Consider the following 10,486-nt stretch of genomic DNA (forward strand, 5'->3'; position numbering starts at 1 on the left):
TACATGGGACCACAATATTTAGTAGTAGGAGGAGTGCAGAGGAGTGTTGACAGTAGAGTAGGAGGCTCAATATCAGAGTCAACAACAACACAATTTTCCCAGTAGACAGTTGCAAACACAATTGATTCAGTTTGTTTTTTGGATGCTTCTCAGTTGCAAATGTTATAGTAGCAACAACAACAATCAAAGGTGTTGCATGCAGTACATTCCACAGGTGCAGGATAGGGGTGGTTGATAATCCCTTTCTTGCTGAGAGGGAGTGTTGAAAATGCAGCAAGAAAGTCTTAATTTTTATTTTTCCTTAATCAAATTGAGAAAATTTGAAATTCCACATCAACAGACAACTTGGAGGAGTTAACTGAGGTGACATGGATCTTGTCACTCAGTTAATAATACTCAGTTCAAGTTAATGGGTTGAAGTTCAATTTGCTTGTGTTGATTCCTAAAAAATAGGAGTCTAGCTTAGTTAATTCGAGTTAAGGGCATGAAGTTCAGTTGTATGTATTGATTCCTAAATTTTAGGAGCCTAGGTTGATTTAATTTCAGTTGTTATCAGTTAAACTAGTTCTAACTGTTAATAAAACTAGTTGGTGGTAAATTAAGTAGAGGGACATCAATATAACTCAGAGATAATCCAATTAACTGATGCAAGCAACTAAATTAGCCCATGCATGCAGATAATTCGAGTTCCCCAGTTGTGGTAGAGATTCCAAGGTAGTGTACAATTAATTATTTACTAGATTGAGTGTATAGTTTATTGTATTGGTCATGTGATCAACCCTAAGGAACCACACAAGCATTTTGGAGGAAATTCCTAAATAATAGGGTCTATTTCCTCAGGAATTGTGCAAGCAAATAGGGGCTCAAGCAGAGGCAAAAATTGACTAAGTATAGGTCAAATCTTCTCAGTGAGTAGAGAAATATGTTATTCACTTGTAGGTTGTGCTTAGTTGAGTAAAGCAATTGTAATATATCTCATTTCATCAGATTAATGCAAGCATGCAAAGGGAGTTTTAGAAATTTTCTTTCCCCTAGAAAAATACTATTTTCATGTGTGCGATTTCTTATTGCATGTCTGATATTTTTGTTCTATATTGTGAATTAACTTCCGCAGAGCAGTAGAGTAGGTTTGTGTCTTGTGATTTCGATTAAAAATTCATGAGCAGTTGCAAATCAATAACCTAACTTCTACAACTTTCCCCTAACTTTAGGGGTATGTTAGTTTTATTATTCCATTTGTTGGAAAACTAGAAGATACCTCCAAGCCTGAGATGCATGACACACACTTACCCCCCCTTATGTCACGTATTTCACATGTTAGACACAACACATGCATGAAATGTGTTCAACATGAGTTTTATTCATTTCCTGTTCATAGGACACGAGTTTGGTTCGTGTCAAAACCTACTTGTGTCTGGTAAAAAAACAATCAACGACTTCTTAAAATCGATCTTTTGTGTCATACATATGTAATTCAATTATAGGTTGGGAGCTCTTAGAGGTTTTGGAGTGCAACTAAGGGAGATTAAGCAATTACAAGGGATTTCAAGTGTTGGGAATGGATTTGTCCAGGCCCTACTAATGATATCTAATTAATGCTAATGTTAAATTCTTAAACTGAAAGGATGTAAATTTATCTTTCATTTTCATATTTTTAGTTAAATTTTTAACATTACGATTAATTGTAATGCTATGTAATTAATGGTAATGTTAAGTAAAATGATGAAATTTATCATTCATTTTCATCATTTTACTTAACATTATCATTAATTACATAACATTACAATTAATGGTAATGTTTAAAATTTAACTAAAAGGATGAAAATGATTTTTTTAACATTAACATTAGGGTGTTTGAGAGTGGTTCCAACCTGGTTGGATTTCATATGGAGAAAGTAAACATTTTTTTAGATCCTACTCAAAATCTAACAGACTTCATATTTTTCAAGATTTCAAGGTTTGAGGTGTTGAGAAATGTAGGGCATAATAGATTAGGGTTTTATAAATTTGATTTATCTTTATCCTTGACACTTTATTGTGATATTATATTAGTGCATCATCATTATTATGTTGTTCTTTTAATCATCAAGATAAATTCCAAGAAGACCACAATACCCACAAAAGAACACAAGAGATAGGCTGCAAGGCAGAGAAAAACTCCATAAGGGGAAAACCAATAAAATATTCCTTATACAATCAATTCAATGAAGAATTCCAAGATCTTGACCAAAGACCAACCAAAAGACAAGCCAACCAAACCCTCCAATGAAATTTTGCAACTTCAGATATGAGGAAATCCTAGTTTCCTTCAGCAGACTCACACGTGTGAGTCGTAGTAGTACCAAGAACATAATTTTTCTCTTCCTTCCTTTCGCTACTTCTTCAAGAAATTTCGCTCCTCTTCCATGTACAAATTAGATCAAAAAAATACTTGATGCTTTTTGTTTGTATCTAATTAGGTCGAGCTCCTCTCTTTATATATGCTTCTTAAGGGGTACATTAGACCTCTTCTAGGCTGACTTGTGCCTTTGGTGGCTTCTAGACTCATATTTTACACAAAAATATTTTTATTTTCTTGATACAAGATCCCTCCAAGGGACTTTATATTATGACTTTGAACTTTCACTTGACACAATAAATCCTAAAGCACACAATGGGTGCTTGACCTACAATGGGCAAGAAACCTATTTCATAATAAAATATTTTTTTTAACAAACAATTTTTTCTTTTCTTTCTTTGGACAAGTACAATAATTACATGACATCATTACAATTATGAAGACCCGCACTAGTTACATCTTCAACATTCCCTCTTAACTAGGGAGGTATTCATAATTAACCAAAGGCGCAAGGACAATACTTTCATTGAATTATTCTCATAAGAAGACTCAGATTGGTAAGTCATCTTATAAGCTATCTTCTCAACTTATATTAGTGCATCTCATTATATCAACAAACATTGTCATATAGCAAGGCCTTGAATAACAACTCTATCTCTCAGCTATATTAGAGCACAATGTTCGGGTGACAATGATCTATAGACACCTCCAGAATTGTCTCTCAAGTAAAATACCCCATCCAGATGTTCACAAGGTATGTTCTTTTAGAACCATTCCCCTCTTGGATTACACATCCTCAAGGAATCTCCTCTCTAACTACTCTTACTTTTGGACACGCTGTTATAGCTCCAAATCTCACTCTTATGGTTTGTGATGCTGCACTTATGGCCTAGGGCAACCCCTCCTTCCAGACCTGGTCCAAAAATTTAAAAAACAGTGTTTTATTCCCTGTACGCGACTTTGCCCTGTGTTAAACGCGTGTACACGCGGGTCTGTCATACCCAACCCGCGTGTATCTATTAAAACACTTAAAAAAATATAATTTCCTCTTTTTCGGGCGGTGATCGCGGGTTTACCTGCTGGATCACCTGTTAGTGCCCGTGGCCCAACTGTTCCCAACCAACTCCTAACTAAAAAACTACTTTGGAGAGGGTATAAAAAGACATCAAAGGGAAGGCCAAGGGGAGAGAGAAAGGAGAGCAAGATTATTATGCTGAGATTTTTCCCTTAGACCAGGTCTGAAGTCCTTGGTGCATCCTGCACTTCCCCCATTTTGCATAGGAAACCCTTGTTTCCATGTGTATTGGTGATCATTCATCCTTGACATCATCATTGAGTAAGACTTGGAAGGAGCTCTTGTTGAAGGCTGGAGGCTGGAACGAATCCGGGAGGAAGCTTGCTTGGAGCCTGCTGAAGGTGTTCAGGTGATATCTTTCCGATATATGTACTTTATTTGCCTTTATATATAAAGAAACACGTCTTTGTTCCCGAATAATCTTTCTTTATGCTTATGAGATTCTTGTGTTGAATACTTATGAAAGTAGTTACTTAAAGATTATTTATAACTAACTTTATAGCATAAAGATGATTTATACATAAACTTCTATACATGTACTGTTGATTTCTTTGATTTGTTTGTCTTGCAGGTCAGAGAAAGAAGAAGGGAACTCCAAGAAGGGTTTGCACCCTAACGGTCTTCTCGGACGTAGGACCTTAGGTATGTACCCTAAAACATTAGGATTTGCTTAAAAGTAAAAAAGATGGCTGTGTGTGAGTGTTTCTTTGTATAAGCAATTTTCAGTCTGGTAGAGTCTCAGCCCAAAGGACTCTAGGGGTACTTTCCCTTCAACCACACGCTACCTCATCCTCAAAGAGTATTGGTTCCCAAGACTACTTCTATCCCCAAGAAGTATCGATCTCAAATGCTTACCCAATCCTCCATTCTTTCTTCATTTATGCGAATACAAGAATGATGTATCTATCTCTCCCTCTCAGTTAGGGAGGATATAATCATTCCTTTACATCAAAGGAATATATCCAAGCTCCCTCTCAACTAGGGACTTGATTCCAATATCAACTATCTATTCTTCCGTGGAGATCATGGTACTATCAGCTTCTGGTATGCATCACCAACTTCTATGCACATCATGGAGCCATCTTCTTTCACAACTTCTCGTAGGGACAAGCCATCAATTTTCATATTATCAATCTTTATTTGTTTCATATTCACAAACCAGTCACTATGAAGCTTGAATGTAGCTCCCTTTGAGCACCGAGAAAGTGATCTACCAAGACATAATCATCAAACCATTTTTAACCTGCTACCTTTCCTGTCAGTGATATATATCCTTTGGACTTTGACTACTAAAGTCATCCACTCAATTTCTTAGTTGCTAAATCTTCCTACAAAGCATCTTTGTTTGGTAGCACACCTATATTGAACCATAAGAGTCATTGTATTATAATAGCCTATTCCATACCTTGTCTTCATCAATATCCTTATTCGATCACGAGGAAGAGTCATCCTCACATCAGGTCATCTTATTATGGAATTTTTATTTTCCTCTGAAGTCAAATGTATTTCATATCATATCGGATGTTGATTACTACCAACATGTCTTCAATTGGAAGAGCCCAAACAAATTCAAAACATGCTAATGCAATCGAGAATATTTCTGTATCCTGCTCTTCTTGCATACTGAAAACATATGTTATCTAAATAAAAGAAGAATTTTAAAAACATTCATACCTTTTACTTCAGCTGGTCATCTAACTTTATTCAAAATTCTCCCCATCCTAAAGATGGGACTTCATTATGTTGAAACTGTATCAAAAAACTTCTAGGAAGCTTGCCCCAAATATGAGAGAGTAATAGTGATACCATCATTGTCACTCTTCCCAAGATGAAGAAACCACTCCATGATATCAATGATTCTTTAATGTCATTAACCAACTGCTACATGATCATTATATTTTTTAGATGACTACTATCAATGTATATATGTACAATGAATTCTTTTAAATGTAGCTAACCATGATTTCACGCATTTAATTAATGAAACTACCCACCCTACTCTAATTGTCCAAATATCATCACGATGGAGTTACTTTAGAAGAAGAGATGACTAGGATCTTCTTCTTTGTAGAAATTATGGTGTAGATTTGCAATTGCTCACGAAGTTTCAATCAAAATCACAAGACACAAACCTACTCTACTACTATACGAAATTCAATTCACAATTTAGAACATCAATCACAAACATACAATGAGAAATAACACACATGCACAAAATATTTTTTCTAGGGAAAGAAATTTTCTAAATAACCCAAATTGCTGCTTGCATTAATATGATTAATAGAGATGTATTACAATTTATTCGCTCAACTGAGCATAACCTGCAAGTGAATAAACTATCTCTCTTCTCACTGAGAAGTTATGACCTAAACTTAGTCAATTTCTTCCTCTTCTTGTGCCCCTATTTCCCTTCATATTTCCTTGAGAAATTAGGCCCCTATTATTTAGGAATTTCTCCAAAATGGATTGCACAATTCCCAAGGTTTATCATCGGATTACATGCAACACCTATACACTCAAGATTGGTCTACAACTGATGTTACACTGCCTTGGAATCTCCACCACAGGTGGGGAACTCGAATTATCTACATGCACTAGCTATTTTGGGTTGATTGATCACCTAATAGGATGATCACTGAGTTTGACTCAAAATCCGAATGCACAACTGACTTTCCACTAGTTTGTCCAACAATTGGAACTAGTTTAACTGAAAAAAGCTTGAGATAATTGACCTTTATTTCTACAAATTAGTAATTACACATGCTTAACTAAATTCCTATAACTCAAATTTACCGAGTAAACTAGGTGACACAACCCATGTCACACAATTTAACTGCATCCAAGTTGTCTACCGACGTGGAAATTCATTTTTTCTCAATTTAATCAAAGCAAAATCAAATTGAGAATTTCTTGCTACATTTTTCAACACTTCCTTTTAACAAGAAAGGGATTATCAATGGCCCATATCCTACACTTGTGGAACTAGAAATTCCCTCTTGACAAGGCCTTTGTCAAAATGTCAACATCTTGTTCCAGTGTTGGAATGTATGTAGCAATGTTATTTTCCTTTGCACATAGTCGCATAAATGATGATACTAGATATCTATATGCTTGGATCAATCGTGAAATACAAGATTCTCATAGAGCTTAATGAAACTCTGATTATCACAGTAGATCACAATTCGATCCATCATCTAACCAAACAATCCCACAATTATCTTTCTCATCTAGATCGCCTCATATGCTGCTTGAATGACAACCATGTATTCCGCTTCTAAGCTTAGCACCACAAATATTTGCTTCTTACTGTACTAGGAAACCCGCTATGGACCCAACACTGAAAATTCCACCTAATGTACTCTTTTGGTCGGAAGGACTTCCTACCCAATTTGCATTTGTGAATCCACACAACTTTACTCCCTCTTTCCATCTGTACCATAATACAAACTGGGTAGTGCCTCTAAGGTATCGTAAAACATGCTTAGCTGCCTTCCAAAATAATTTGGTTGGTGTTATACAGAATTTACGACTGCAGACAAAAGCCTAGGCCTGGTGGATTGACCTAGAACAACAGAAATAAAAAGGGACTAATTTTTCCTTAATGTAAATAGATAACAGGATGAAGCCTACCTAGAATTTGTCGTATGCTTCACTCCTTGCTTGGATTAAATGCTCCAATCCTAGCCCCGATAACTATTACTAGAAACCACATAGTCAGATAACATAAGACAACGATCCACATAATCTATGTAGCATCATCTAATAATTTTATTCAATAGATCAACATGGTATTGAAATATATGAAACCATAACATCATATATAAGAAAACAAAGAACTCTTTTCATTAGTATAAATGGAGTGAGTTACAACTAGAAATAGGTGTTTATCTTGTAGACAAACTCCTCCAATTTCACTTGTCCTTTCCTTGTCATAAACCACACCTCTAATCACCCTAATGCATGGAAATATATATCTCACATCAACAACATAAGGGTAGAATCACTCTACAAAATCCAAACCCTTACCTATGGATGACAGTAAATATATAGGTGAAGGAGGTAGTTCATGAATTCTTATCCTTTTACCAATATGGGCTTGAGATCGACCCTTGATGGGAGGATGAGCTCAAGGGATAAGGGATAGGATTTAAGACTTTTATTTGAGGTAAATGGTTACAACAAACTCTCAAATCTTCTGGAAGATGAAGCTTCGATATTCTTTCTCTTTTTCCCGAATTTCTAGAATCAACACACCCCCAACATTGAGCAATCTGCTGGTGATCAACGTAGGTGCAAAGTATGCCAACCTGGTAGTCACACTATCCATTAATAGGTCAGGGTGTGTTGGTCCTTAAATTGACTAAAACAAGGTGCTTTCAGGTAGAAACTCAGCGTTTAAAATGAGTCACTCTTAGGGATTTGTGTAAGGATTATGAAAAGGAGGTAAAAGGATGTTGATTGATCTAGTTGAAGGCTTATTGACCAAATGTGGCAAAATGGCCTATAATAGATTGCCCCCTAAAGTGAAAAGTTAGAAATGATAGCTAATGACTGAAGTGATTTACCTTGTGACAAGTCATGATCAAGAATAACTGACGATATCATCATATGTTACAATACATTTACATCATGACATATTTCCTAAGGGAGGTATGACCATACTGAACACATAAGATAATAATTACATGTACAATGACCAAAAGACACATCCACAGAAGATTGATGGTGGAACCATGACTAGATGAATTCCTGAATGATCATACATTGTGATCTTGTACTACTCCTGAAATCTCATCCTGGATTGATGAAACTAGATTCGAGGTCTTCTATATTGTTCACATGACCAATCAATGTATGAGTCTAACCATGTGAATCAATGAGTTGGAGTCGAAAATAGTAGACATCATCTGATTAACCAACCAATGATGTAAGCCATTAACATATGTGAGAGAAGCCACTGATGACATTATTGGCTCTCAAGGTACTTTAGTACAATCTGTATGGTGTGAATAAATGAGTAGAGGTCGAACTTCACACAAAATATTTCGATCGAAAGCCAATGATGTAAACCTATCGCTGAGAGCGAGGAAAATTGCCATTGATATATGCAAGCACCAAGGTACCAAGGGGTCTTTCTAAGTCAACTTCCTTGATAATGAGTTGATGTCGACAGGAAGCGACCAGTCGTAGGAGGGCCTTGATGTATCCCCCATCAACAACATGAAATAGGTATGATGATTTGAGACAAAATGATCAGAATGATGCTGATACAGAACTAGATCAGGAAAGGCAGACATGGAATGAAGCCCTAGTAGTATTGTAGCAGATATTAAATAGATGACTCCTCTTGAACACATTGACGATACTGAATGGAGTTGGCAGCATTAACTTAAAACCAAAAGCAGAGGCTTTGAAATGGTATGATAAACCAAAATACAAGGAAATTCCCCAACCTAACAACCACAAAGATGAAGTAGAAGAGTGTTGTGTTTGAGAGTGACTCACTACCATTAACAAATGGATTACTCTGTTTTCCCAATTTTCCCAACCATACTGGTCAATACCTCTTTATTTTTTAACAAGATTGAAGAGGATAACACATGCTTGATCTATAAGTTCACCCTTCAGATGAATCCCTCTGAGAATATTTAACAAACCCAGATAATGAGTGGTTTGGTCCCGTCATGAACGATGATTCCATTGTTGTTTGATATTTTAATGGGTCTAGCGAAGGTGTAGCTCAACATCTTTTCCATGTTTAGAGAGTTTGAAAAAGATGTGGAAAAGAAAACTCCAGATATTCCTTTTCGTAGATAGTCCCTTAGGTCCGAAAAGGAAAAAATAATACCCAAGAGAACCTCTTATCCATGTTCGACTAAGGTATTCCTTTTTCGTAGTTAGTCTATCTCAGTCTAGAAAAGGGTTAAACTTATACTGAGTAGATGTATTTTCATTTACTTTAACGAGTTCGAAAAGACAAGTGCTCGACAATATTTTCATATTTTGGGAGTCTGAAAAGCGCCGAAAGAGGACTCCAAAGGGTTCCTTTTCATAGGCTTAGAGAGCCCAAAAATGCGATAAAAGTGTGCTCCTTAGTCAAAATAACATGTTTAAAACATGACAAAATCTGTCAAACAACTGTTGACCTACTCAGAACATCACAAAAAGGATTAAAAATACTCGTTTCATGGTAAAAATGGGTTGTTACTAAGTCAAAAAATTAAATGTGAATAAAATAATGGAAGAAACAACTATAAATATTCAAAATGACTATTCATATTCACCTTCAAAAGGGAGAGTTTTGAGTAGTTTTTCCCTCGATCTTCTGCAACTGATTACGCTCAATTCAGTTGATTGTTTGAGGCGTCACCACTTCCAGTTAAGAGTTAAGACCTTTATCTTTAAATTCATGGTCCCATTTTGTGATTTCATGCAAGTTTTAGATATTTTTTAGGGCCCTGGGGTTCAAAAAACTTGCCTTGGGACCAACGTAAGTCCAGATAGTCAAAAGGTGCATTGGGCGCAAATCCAAAATTTGTTTGCCAGTTTCCATTCAATTTTTTTGAGTTTTGTTGCATGGAAATGATCCTAATGAGTCTCTTCTTGATGTTTCAGGTCTTCATTAGCACAAAATAACTTTTATATGGAGAGAAAGAGAACATGAGGAACATGATTTAAATGTAGCTAATGATCCAACTACCATCCAAGCACTGAAATACTGTGGATTGTTGAAATTATTCTGGCTTTCTGGTATGAGGCAATATATGGAACTACTAGCATATCTTGTTCATGCATGGGATGTGCAAGCACATGCATTTAGATTTTTGGAACATCTTCTCGAGATTACAGTAGAAAATATATATTTTCTGACCGATTTATCGAGGAGAGGTGCCCCCATCTCTTTCCTAGGTGGGAGAAGGGGTGGAGAAACAATGAGATTATATCACTACTTACTACAAACCTCCATCCAAGCCAACTAGAGATGCAAATATCAACATAAAATATGTAACCCATTTGTCCTTAAGAACGATCTTGTTCATCATTTCTAGATTGGCTAGTAGCTAGCATATCAT

This window comes from Pinus tabuliformis, chromosome 5_2, assembly GCF_031772625.1.
Source record: "Pinus tabuliformis cultivar Carrire ecotype Pingquan chromosome 5_2, CPIR1, whole genome shotgun sequence".
NCBI classification, from domain to species: Eukaryota; Viridiplantae; Streptophyta; class Pinopsida; order Pinales; family Pinaceae; genus Pinus; species Pinus tabuliformis.